Source organism: Carassius gibelio, chromosome B22, assembly GCF_023724105.1.
Source record: "Carassius gibelio isolate Cgi1373 ecotype wild population from Czech Republic chromosome B22, carGib1.2-hapl.c, whole genome shotgun sequence".
In the NCBI taxonomy this organism is placed as follows: Eukaryota; Metazoa; Chordata; class Actinopteri; order Cypriniformes; family Cyprinidae; genus Carassius; species Carassius gibelio.
In genome coordinates this window covers 42,001,911-42,011,654 of record NC_068417.1, presented here as the reverse complement: position 1 = coordinate 42,011,654, position 9,744 = coordinate 42,001,911, and the positions used below count along the sequence as shown (strand labels likewise).

The window sequence follows — 9,744 nt, the reverse complement described above, 5'->3', positions numbered from 1 at the left end:
CCGTAAGCGAAGTCTGCTGCAAAGAGAGGGCTATTTAAAGAACAGCCAATCTTATCGCCAGTACATTATATAAGTAGTAAAGAAAACCCAAAAGCTTAAAGCACCTGGTATTCCTAGGCAGTCTCTAATAAAAAAACTAACCAGACCTAAACCTGCTAAGATTCAGAGATCGGGCATTGACTCTATTTTTTGGCAAAATTATTATAAACTAAGTGAAAAATGTCCAAAAAGTTTACAGCACCTGGTATTCCCAGGCGGTCTCCCATCCAAGTACTAACCAGGCCCAAACCTGCTAAGATTCAGAGATCGGGCATTGACTCTTTTTTTTTTTTTTAATGAAAGATTATTATATAATTCGTGAAATTTTCCAAAAAGATTAAAGCACCTGGTATTCCCAGGCTGTCTCCCATCCATGTACTAACCAGGCCCAAACCTGCAAATATTCAGAGATCGGGCATTGACTTTTTTTTTGGCAAAATTATTATATACTAAGTGAAAAATGTCCAAAAAGCTTACAGCACCTGGTATTCAATCAATCAATCAATCACCTTTATTTATATAGTGCTTTAAACAAAATACATTGCGTCAAAGCACTGAACAACATTCATTAGGAAAACAGTGTCTCAATAATGCAAAATTATAATTAAAGGCAGTATATTCCCAGGCAGTCTCCCATCCATGTACTAAACAGGCCCAAACCTGCTAATATTCAGAGATCAGGCACTGACTCTATTTTTTGGCAAAATTATTATATACTAAGTGAAAAATGTCCAAAAAGCTTACAGCACCTGGAATTCCCAGGCGGTCTCCCATCCAAGTACTAACCAGGCCCAAACCTGCTTAGCTTCCGAGATCAGACAAGATCAGACATAGCCAGGTTGGTATGGCCGTAAGCGAAGTCTGCTGCAAAGAGAGGGCTATTTAAAGACCAGCCAATCTTATCGCCAGTACATTATATAAGTAGGAAAGAAAACCCAAAAGCTTAAAGCACCTGGTATTCCTAGGCAGTCTCTCATAAAAGTACTAACCAGACCTAAACCTGCTAAGATTCAGAGATCGGGCATTGACTCTATTTTTTGGCAAAATTATTAAAAACTAAGAGAAAAATGTCCAAAAAGCTTACAGCACCTGGTATTCCCAGGCGGTCTCCCATCCAAGTACTAACCAGGCCCAAACCTGCTTAGCTTCAGAGATCAGACGAGATCAGGCATAGCCAGGTTGGTATGGCCGTAAGCGAAGACTCCTGCAAAGAGAGGGCTATTTAAAGACCAGCCAATCTAATCGCCAGTACATTATATAAGTAGGAAAGAAAACCCAAAAGCTAAAAGCACCTGGTATTCCTAGGCAGTCTCTCATCAAAGTACTAACCAGACCTAAACCTGCTAAGATTCAGAGATCGGGCATTGAATCTTTTTTTTTTTTTTTAATGAAAGATTATTATATAATTCGTGAAATTTTCCAAAAAGATTAAAGCACCTGGTATTCCCAGGCAGTCTCCCATCCATGTACTAACCAGGCCCAAACCTGCTAATATTCAGAGATCGGGCATTGACTCTATTTTTTGGCAAAATTATTAAAAACTAAGTGAAAAATGTCCCAAAAGCTTACAGCACCTGGTATTCCCAGGCGGTCTCCCATCCAAGTACTAACCAGGCCCAAACCTGCTTAGCTTCCGAGATCAGACGAGATCGGACATAGCCAGGTTGGTATGGCCGTAAGCGAAGTCTGCTGCAAAGAGAGGGCTATTTAAAGACCAGCCAATCTTATCGCCAGTACATTATATAAGTAGGAAAGAAAACCCAAAAGCTTAAAGCACCTGGTATTCCTAGGCAGTCTCTCATAAAAGTACTAACCAGACCTAAACCTGCTAAGATTCAGAGATCGGGCATTGACTCTATTTTTTGGCAAAATTATTAAAAACTAAGAGAAAAATGTCCAAAAAGCTTACAGCACCTGGTATTCCCAGGCGGTCTCCCATCCAAGTACTAACCAGGCCCAAACCTGCTTAGCTTCAGAGATCAGACGAGATCAGGCATAGCCAGGTTGGTATGGCCGTAAGCGAAGACTGCTGCAAAGAGAGGGCTATTTAAAGACCAGCCAATCTAATCGCCAGTACATTATATAAGTAGGAAAGAAAACCCAAAAGCTAAAAGCACCTGGTATTCCTAGGCAGTCTCTCATCAAAGTACTAACCAGACCTAAACCTGCTAAGATTCAGAGATCAGGCATTGAATCTTTTTTTTTTTTTTAATGAAAGATTATTATATAATTCGTGAAATTTTCCAAAAAGATTAAAGCACCTGGTATTCCCAGGCAGTCTCCCATCCATGTACTAACCAGGCCCAAACCTGCTAATATTCAGAGATCGGGCATTGACTCTATTTTTTGGAAAAATTATTATATACTAAGTGAAAAATGTCCAAAAAGCTTACAGCACCTGGTATTCAATCAATCAATCAATCACCTTTATTTATATAGTGCTTTAAACAAAATACATTGCGTCAAAGCACTGAACAACATTCATTAGGAAAACAGTGTCTCAATAATGCAAAATTATAATTAAAGGCAGTATATTCCCAGGCAGTCTCCCATCCATGTACTAAACAGGCCCAAACCTGCTAATATTCAGAGATCAGGCACTGACTCTATTTTTTGGCAAAATTATTATATACTAAGTGAAAAATGTCCAAAAAGCTTACAGCACCTGGAATTCCCAGGCGGTCTCCCATCCAAGTACTAACCAGGCCCAAACCTGCTTAGCTTCCGAGATCAGACAAGATCGGACATAGCCAGGTTGGTATGGCCATAAGCGAAGTCTGCTGCAAAGAGAGGGGTATTTAAAGACCAGCCAATCTTATCGCCAGTACATTATATAAGTAGGAAAGAAAACCCAAAAGCTTAAAGCACCTGGTATTCCTAGGCAGTCTCTCATAAAAGTACTAACCAGACCTAAACCTGCTAAGATTCAGAGATCGGGCATTGACTCTATTTTTTGGCAAAATTATTAAAAACTAAGAGAAAAATGTCCAAAAAGCTTACAGCACCTGGTATTCCCAGGCGGTCTCCCATCCAAGTACTAACCAGGCCCAAACCTGCTTAGCTTCAGAGATCAGACGAGATCAGGCATAGCCAGGTTGGTATGGCCGTAAGCGAAGACTGCTGCAAAGAGAGGGCTATTTAAAGACCAGCCAATCTAATCGCCAGTACATTATATAAGTAGGAAAGAAAACCCAAAAGCTAAAAGCACCTGGTATTCCTAGGCAGTCTCTCATCAAAGTACTAACCAGACCTAAACCTGCTAAGATTCAGAGATCGGGCATTGAATCTTTTTTTTTTTTTTTTTAATGAAAGATTATTATATAATTCGTGAAATTTTCCAAAAAGATTAAAGCACCTGGTATTCCCAGGCAGTCTCCCATCCATGTACTAACCAGGCCCAAACCTGCTAATATTCAGAGATCGGGCATTGACTCTATTTTTTGGCAAAATTATTATATACTAAGTGAAAAATGTCCAAAAAGCTTACAGCACCTGGTATTCAATCAATCAATCAATCACCTTTATTTATATAGTGCTTTAAACAAAATACATTGCGTCAAAGCACTGAACAACATTCATTAGGAAAACAGTGTCTCAATAATGCAAAATTATAATTAAAGGCAGTATATTCCCAGGCAGTCTCCCATCCATGTACTAAACAGGCCCAAACCTGCTAATATTCAGAGATCAGGCACTGACTCTATTTTTTGGCAAAATTATTATATACTAAGTGAAAAATGTCCAAAAAGCTTACAGCACCTGGAATTCCCAGGCGGTCTCCCATCCAAGTACTAACCAGGCCCAAACCTGCTTAGCTTCCGAGATCAGACAAGATCAGACATAGCCAGGTTGGTATGGCCGTAAGCGAAGTCTGCTGCAAAGAGAGGGCTATTTAAAGACCAGCCAATCTTATCGCCAGTACATTATATAAGTAGGAAAGAAAACCCAAAAGCTTAAAGCACCTGGTATTCCTAGGCAGTCTCTCATAAAAGTACTAACCAGACCTAAACCTGCTAAGATTCAGAGATCGGGCATTGACTCTATTTTTTGGCAAAATTATTAAAAACTAAGAGAAAAATGTCCAAAAAGCTTACAGCACCTGGTATTCCCAGGCGGTCTCCCATCCAAGTACTAACCAGGCCCAAACCTGCTTAGCTTCAGAGATCAGACGAGATCAGGCATAGCCAGGTTGGTATGGCCGTAAGCGAAGACTGCTGCAAAGAGAGGGCTATTTAAAGACCAGCCAATCTAATCGCCAGTACATTATATAAGTAGGAAAGAAAACCCAAAAGCTAAAAGCACCTGGTATTCCTAGGCAGTCTCTCATCAAAGTACTAACCAGACCTAAACCTGCTAAGATTCAGAGATCGGGCATTGACTCTATTTTTTGGCAAAATTATTAAAAACTAAGTGAAAAATGTCCAAAAAGCTTACAGCACCTGGTATTCCCAGGCGGTCTCCCATCCAAGTACTAACCAGGCCCAAACCTGCTTAGCTTCCGAGATCAGACGAGATCGGACATAGCCAGGTTGGTATGGCCGTAAGCGAAGTCTGCTGCAAAGAGAGGGCTATTTAAAGACAAGCCAATCTTATCGCCAGTACATTATATAAGTAGGAAAGAAAACCCAAAAGCTTAAAGCACCTGGTATTCCTAGGCAGTCTCTCATAAAAGTACTAACCAGACCTAAACCTGCTAAGATTCAGAGATCGGGCATTGACTCTATTTTTTGGCAAAATTATTAAAAACTAAGAGAAAAATGTCCAAAAAGCTTACAGCACCTGGTATTCCCAGGCGGTCTCCCATCCAAGTACTAACCAGGCCCAAACCTGCTTAGCTTCAGAGATCAGACGAGATCAGGCATAGCCAGGTTGGTATGGCCGTAAGCGAAGACTGCTGCAAAGAGAGGGCTATTTAAAGACCAGCCAATCTAATCGCCAGTACATTATATAAGTAGGAAAGAAAACCCAAAAGCTAAAAGCACCTGGTATTCCTAGGCAGTCTCTCATCAAAGTACTAACCAGACCTAAACCTGCTAAGATTCAGAGATCGGGCATTGAATCTTTTTTTTTTTTTTTTAATGAAAGATTATTATATAATTCGTGAAATTTTCCAAAAAGATTAAAGCACCTGGTATTCCCAGGCAGTCTCCCATCCATGTACTAACCAGGCCCAAACCTGCTAATATTCAGAGATCGGGCATTGACTCTATTTTTTGGCAAAATTATTAAAAACTAAGTGAAAAATGTCCCAAAAGCTTACAGCACCTGGTATTCCCAGGCGGTCTCCCATCCAAGTACTAACCAGGCCCAAACCTGCTTAGCTTCCGAGATCAGACGAGATCGGACATAGCCAGGTTGGTATGGCCGTAAGCGAAGTCTGCTGCAAAGAGAGGGCTATTTAAAGACCAGCCAATCTTATCGCCAGTACATTATATAAGTAGGAAAGAAAACCCAAAAGCTTAAAGCACCTGGTATTCCTAGGCAGTCTCTCATAAAAGTACTAACCAGACCTAAACCTGCTAAGATTCAGAGATCGGGCATTGACTCTATTTTTTGGCAAAATTATTAAAAACTAAGAGAAAAATGTCCAAAAAGCTTACAGCACCTGGTATTCCCAGGCGGTCTCCCATCCAAGTACTAACCAGGCCCAAACCTGCTTAGCTTCAGAGATCAGACGAGATCAGGCATAGCCAGGTTGGTATGGCCGTAAGCGAAGACTGCTGCAAAGAGAGGGCTATTTAAAGACCAGCCAATCTAATCGCCAGTACATTATATAAGTAGGAAAGAAAACCCAAAAGCTAAAAGCACCTGGTATTCCTAGGCAGTCTCTCATCAAAGTACTAACCAGACCTAAACCTGCTAAGATTCAGAGATCAGGCATTGAATCTTTTTTTTTTTTTAATGAAAGATTATTATATAATTCGTGAAATTTTCCAAAAAGATTAAAGCACCTGGTATTCCCAGGCAGTCTCCCATCCATGTACTAACCAGGCCCAAACCTGCTAATATTCAGAGATCGGGCATTGACTCTATTTTTTGGAAAAATTATTATATACTAAGTGAAAAATGTCCAAAAAGCTTACAGCACCTGGTATTCAATCAATCAATCAATCACCTTTATTTATATAGTGCTTTAAACAAAATACATTGCGTCAAAGCACTGAACAACATTCATTAGGAAAACAGTGTCTCAATAATGCAAAATTATAATTAAAGGCAGTATATTCCCAGGCAGTCTCCCATCCATGTACTAAACAGGCCCAAACCTGCTAATATTCAGAGATCAGGCACTGACTCTATTTTTTGGCAAAATTATTATATACTAAGTGAAAAATGTCCAAAAAGCTTACAGCACCTGGAATTCCCAGGCGGTCTCCCATCCAAGTACTAACCAGGCCCAAACCTGCTTAGCTTCCGAGATCAGACAAGATCGGACATAGCCAGGTTGGTATGGCCATAAGCGAAGTCTGCTGCAAAGAGAGGGGTATTTAAAGACCAGCCAATCTTATCGCCAGTACATTATATAAGTAGGAAAGAAAACCCAAAAGCTTAAAGCACCTGGTATTCCTAGGCAGTCTCTCATAAAAGTACTAACCAGACCTAAACCTGCTAAGATTCAGAGATCGGGCATTGACTCTATTTTTTGGCAAAATTATTAAAAACTAAGAGAAAAATGTCCAAAAAGCTTACAGTACCTGGTATTCCCAGGCGGTCTCCCATCCAAGTACTAACCAGGCCCAAACCTGCTTAGCTTCAGAGATCAGACGAGATCAGGCATAGCCAGGTTGGTATGGCCGTAAGCGAAGACTGCTGCAAAGAGAGGGCTATTTAAAGACCAGCCAATCTAATCGCCAGTACATTATATAAGTAGGAAAGAAAACCCAAAAGCTAAAAGCACCTGGTATTCCTAGGCAGTCTCTCATCAAAGTACTAACCAGACCTAAACCTGCTAAGATTCAGAGATCGGGCATTGAATCTTTTTTTTTTTTTTTTTAATGAAAGATTATTATATAATTCGTGAAATTTTCCAAAAAGATTAAAGCACCTGGTATTCCCAGGCAGTCTCCCATCCATGTACTAACCAGGCCCAAACCTGCTAATATTCAGAGATCGGGCATTGACTCTATTTTTTGGCAAAATTATTATATACTAAGTGAAAAATGTCCAAAAAGCTTACAGCACCTGGTATTCAATCAATCAATCAATCACCTTTATTTATATAGTGCTTTAAACAAAATACATTGCGTCAAAGCACTGAACAACATTCATTAGGAAAACAGTGTCTCAATAATGCAAAATTATAATTAAAGGCAGTATATTCCCAGGCAGTCTCCCATCCATGTACTAAACAGGCCCAAACCTGCTAATATTCAGAGATCAGGCACTGACTCTATTTTTTGGCAAAATTATTATATACTAAGTGAAAAATGTCCAAAAAGCTTACAGCACCTGGAATTCCCAGGCGGTCTCCCATCCAAGTACTAACCAGGCCCAAACCTGCTTAGCTTCCGAGATCAGACAAGATCAGACATAGCCAGGTTGGTATGGCCGTAAGCGAAGTCTGCTGCAAAGAGAGGGCTATTTAAAGACCAGCCAATCTTATCGCCAGTACATTATATAAGTAGGAAAGAAAACCCAAAAGCTTAAAGCACCTGGTATTCCTAGGCAGTCTCTCATAAAAGTACTAACCAGACCTAAACCTGCTAAGATTCAGAGATCGGGCATTGACTCTATTTTTTGGCAAAATTATTAAAAACTAAGAGAAAAATGTCCAAAAAGCTTACAGCACCTGGTATTCCCAGGCGGTCTCCCATCCAAGTACTAACCAGGCCCAAACCTGCTTAGCTTCAGAGATCAGACGAGATCAGGCATAGCCAGGTTGGTATGGCCGTAAGCGAAGACTGCTGCAAAGAGAGGGCTATTTAAAGACCAGCCAATCTAATCGCCAGTACATTATATAAGTAGGAAAGAAAACCCAAAAGCTAAAAGCACCTGGTATTCCTAGGCAGTCTCTCATCAAAGTACTAACCAGACCTAAACCTGCTAAGATTCAGAGATCGGGCATTGAATCTTTTTTTTTTTTTTTTAATGAAAGATTATTATATAATTCGTGAAATTTTCCAAAAAGATTAAAGCACCTGGTATTCCCAGGCAGTCTCCCATCCATGTACTAACCAGGCCCAAACCTGCAAATATTCAGAGATCGGGCATTGACTCTATTTTTTGGCAAAATTATTAAAAACTAAGTGAAAAATGTCCAAAAAGCTTACAGCACCTGGTATTCCCAGGCGGTCTCCCATCCAAGTACTAACCAGGCCCAAACCTGCTTAGCTTCCGAGATCAGACGAGATCGGACATAGCCAGGTTGGTATGGCCGTAAGCGAAGTCTGCTGCAAAGAGAGGGCTATTTAAAGACCAGCCAATCTTATCGCCAGTACATTATATAAGTAGGAAAGAAAACCCAAAAGCTTAAAGCACCTGGTATTCCTAGGCAGTCTCTCATAAAAGTACTAACCAGACCTAAACCTGCTAAGATTCAGAGATCGGGCATTGACTCTATTTTTTGGCAAAATTATTAAAAACTAAGAGAAAAATGTCCAAAAAGCTTACAGCACCTGGTATTCCCAGGCGGTCTCCCATCCAAGTACTAACAAGGCCCAAACCTGCTTAGCTTCAGAGATCAGACGAGATCAGGCATAGCCAGGTTGGTATGGCAGTAAGCGAAGACTGCTGCAAAGAGAGGGCTATTTAAAGACCAGCCAATCTAATCGCCAGTACATTATATAAGTAGGAAAGAAAACCCAAAAGCTAAAAGCACCTGGTATTCCTAGGCAGTCTCTCATCAAAGTACTAACCAGACCTAAACCTGCTAAGATTCAGAGATCGGGCATTGAATCTTTTTTTTTTTTTTTTTATGAAAGATTATTATATAATTCGTGAAATTTTCCAAAAAGATTAAAGCACCTGGTATTCCCAGGCAGTCTCCCATCCATGTACTAACCAGGCCCAAACCTGCTAATATTCAGAGATCGGGCATTGACTCTATTTTTTGGCAAAATTATTAAAAACTAAGTGAAAAATGTCCAAAAAGCTTACAGCACCTGGTATTCCCAGGCGGTCTCCCATCCAAGTACTAACCAGGCCCAAACCTGCTTAGCTTCCGAGATCAGACGAGATCGGACATAGCCAGGTTGGTATGGCCGTAAGCGAAGTCTGCTGCAAAGAGAGGGCTATTTAAAGACCAGCCAATCTTATCGCCAGTACATTATATAAGTAGGAAAGAAAACCCAAAAGCTTAAAGCACCTGGTATTCCTAGGCAGTCTCTCATAAAAGTACTAACCAGACCTAAACCTGCTAAGATTCAGAGATCGGGCATTGACTCTATTTTTTGGCAAAATTATTAAAAACTAAGAGAAAAATGTCCAAAAAGCTTACAGCACCTGGTATTCCCAGGCGGTCTCCCATCCAAGTACTAACCAGGCCCAAACCTGCTTAGCTTCAGAGATCAGACGAGATCAGGCATAGCCAGGTTGGTATGGCCGTAAGCGAAGACTGCTGCAAAGAGAGGGCTATTTAAAGACCAGCCAATCTAATCGCCAGTACATTATATAAGTAGGAAAGAAAACCCAAAAGCTAAAAGCACCTGGTATTCCTAGGCAGTCTCTCATCAAAGTACTAACCAGACCTAAACCTGCTAAGATTCA

At 40.5% G+C, this 9,744-nt stretch overlaps 20 non-coding genes across 20 annotated transcripts; all 20 read right to left on the bottom strand.

Annotated features, from left to right (window-relative positions):
- Window positions 1-776: 776 nt before the first annotated feature.
- On the bottom strand, window positions 777-895 carry LOC128004488 (5S ribosomal RNA). Its single transcript, XR_008177176.1, has one exon. It is a non-coding gene; the product is annotated as a 5S ribosomal RNA (ribosomal RNA).
- Window positions 896-1,116: 221 nt separating this feature from the next.
- On the bottom strand, window positions 1,117-1,235 carry LOC127997802 (5S ribosomal RNA). Its single transcript, XR_008170660.1, has one exon. It is a non-coding gene; the product is annotated as a 5S ribosomal RNA (ribosomal RNA).
- Window positions 1,236-1,601: 366 nt separating this feature from the next.
- Window positions 1,602-1,720, bottom strand: LOC127996745 (5S ribosomal RNA). Its single transcript, XR_008169637.1, has one exon. It is a non-coding gene; the product is annotated as a 5S ribosomal RNA (ribosomal RNA).
- Window positions 1,721-1,941: 221 nt separating this feature from the next.
- Window positions 1,942-2,060, bottom strand: LOC127997801 (5S ribosomal RNA). The gene has a single exon (XR_008170659.1). It is a non-coding gene; the product is annotated as a 5S ribosomal RNA (ribosomal RNA).
- A 632-nt stretch (window positions 2,061-2,692) lies between these two features.
- On the bottom strand, window positions 2,693-2,811 carry LOC128003832 (5S ribosomal RNA). The gene has a single exon (XR_008176546.1). It is a non-coding gene; the product is annotated as a 5S ribosomal RNA (ribosomal RNA).
- Window positions 2,812-3,032: 221 nt separating this feature from the next.
- LOC127997799 (5S ribosomal RNA) lies at window positions 3,033-3,151 on the bottom strand. Its single transcript, XR_008170657.1, has one exon. It is a non-coding gene; the product is annotated as a 5S ribosomal RNA (ribosomal RNA).
- Window positions 3,152-3,786: 635 nt separating this feature from the next.
- On the bottom strand, window positions 3,787-3,905 carry LOC128004486 (5S ribosomal RNA). Its single transcript, XR_008177175.1, has one exon. It is a non-coding gene; the product is annotated as a 5S ribosomal RNA (ribosomal RNA).
- Window positions 3,906-4,126: 221 nt separating this feature from the next.
- LOC127997798 (5S ribosomal RNA) lies at window positions 4,127-4,245 on the bottom strand. Its single transcript, XR_008170656.1, has one exon. It is a non-coding gene; the product is annotated as a 5S ribosomal RNA (ribosomal RNA).
- Window positions 4,246-4,466: 221 nt separating this feature from the next.
- Window positions 4,467-4,585, bottom strand: LOC127996744 (5S ribosomal RNA). Its single transcript, XR_008169636.1, has one exon. It is a non-coding gene; the product is annotated as a 5S ribosomal RNA (ribosomal RNA).
- Window positions 4,586-4,806: 221 nt separating this feature from the next.
- Window positions 4,807-4,925, bottom strand: LOC127997797 (5S ribosomal RNA). The gene has a single exon (XR_008170655.1). It is a non-coding gene; the product is annotated as a 5S ribosomal RNA (ribosomal RNA).
- A 367-nt stretch (window positions 4,926-5,292) lies between these two features.
- LOC127996743 (5S ribosomal RNA) lies at window positions 5,293-5,411 on the bottom strand. The gene has a single exon (XR_008169635.1). It is a non-coding gene; the product is annotated as a 5S ribosomal RNA (ribosomal RNA).
- A 221-nt stretch (window positions 5,412-5,632) lies between these two features.
- LOC127997796 (5S ribosomal RNA) lies at window positions 5,633-5,751 on the bottom strand. The gene has a single exon (XR_008170654.1). It is a non-coding gene; the product is annotated as a 5S ribosomal RNA (ribosomal RNA).
- Window positions 5,752-6,382: 631 nt separating this feature from the next.
- Window positions 6,383-6,501, bottom strand: LOC128003831 (5S ribosomal RNA). Its single transcript, XR_008176545.1, has one exon. It is a non-coding gene; the product is annotated as a 5S ribosomal RNA (ribosomal RNA).
- Window positions 6,502-6,722: 221 nt separating this feature from the next.
- On the bottom strand, window positions 6,723-6,841 carry LOC128001461 (5S ribosomal RNA). The gene has a single exon (XR_008174229.1). It is a non-coding gene; the product is annotated as a 5S ribosomal RNA (ribosomal RNA).
- Window positions 6,842-7,476: 635 nt separating this feature from the next.
- LOC128004485 (5S ribosomal RNA) lies at window positions 7,477-7,595 on the bottom strand. Its single transcript, XR_008177174.1, has one exon. It is a non-coding gene; the product is annotated as a 5S ribosomal RNA (ribosomal RNA).
- Window positions 7,596-7,816: 221 nt separating this feature from the next.
- Window positions 7,817-7,935, bottom strand: LOC127997794 (5S ribosomal RNA). Its single transcript, XR_008170653.1, has one exon. It is a non-coding gene; the product is annotated as a 5S ribosomal RNA (ribosomal RNA).
- A 367-nt stretch (window positions 7,936-8,302) lies between these two features.
- Window positions 8,303-8,421, bottom strand: LOC127996742 (5S ribosomal RNA). The gene has a single exon (XR_008169634.1). It is a non-coding gene; the product is annotated as a 5S ribosomal RNA (ribosomal RNA).
- A 221-nt stretch (window positions 8,422-8,642) lies between these two features.
- On the bottom strand, window positions 8,643-8,761 carry LOC128005341 (5S ribosomal RNA). The gene has a single exon (XR_008177998.1). It is a non-coding gene; the product is annotated as a 5S ribosomal RNA (ribosomal RNA).
- Window positions 8,762-9,128: 367 nt separating this feature from the next.
- On the bottom strand, window positions 9,129-9,247 carry LOC127996741 (5S ribosomal RNA). Its single transcript, XR_008169633.1, has one exon. It is a non-coding gene; the product is annotated as a 5S ribosomal RNA (ribosomal RNA).
- Window positions 9,248-9,468: 221 nt separating this feature from the next.
- Window positions 9,469-9,587, bottom strand: LOC127997793 (5S ribosomal RNA). The gene has a single exon (XR_008170652.1). It is a non-coding gene; the product is annotated as a 5S ribosomal RNA (ribosomal RNA).
- Window positions 9,588-9,744: the final 157 nt, after the last annotated feature.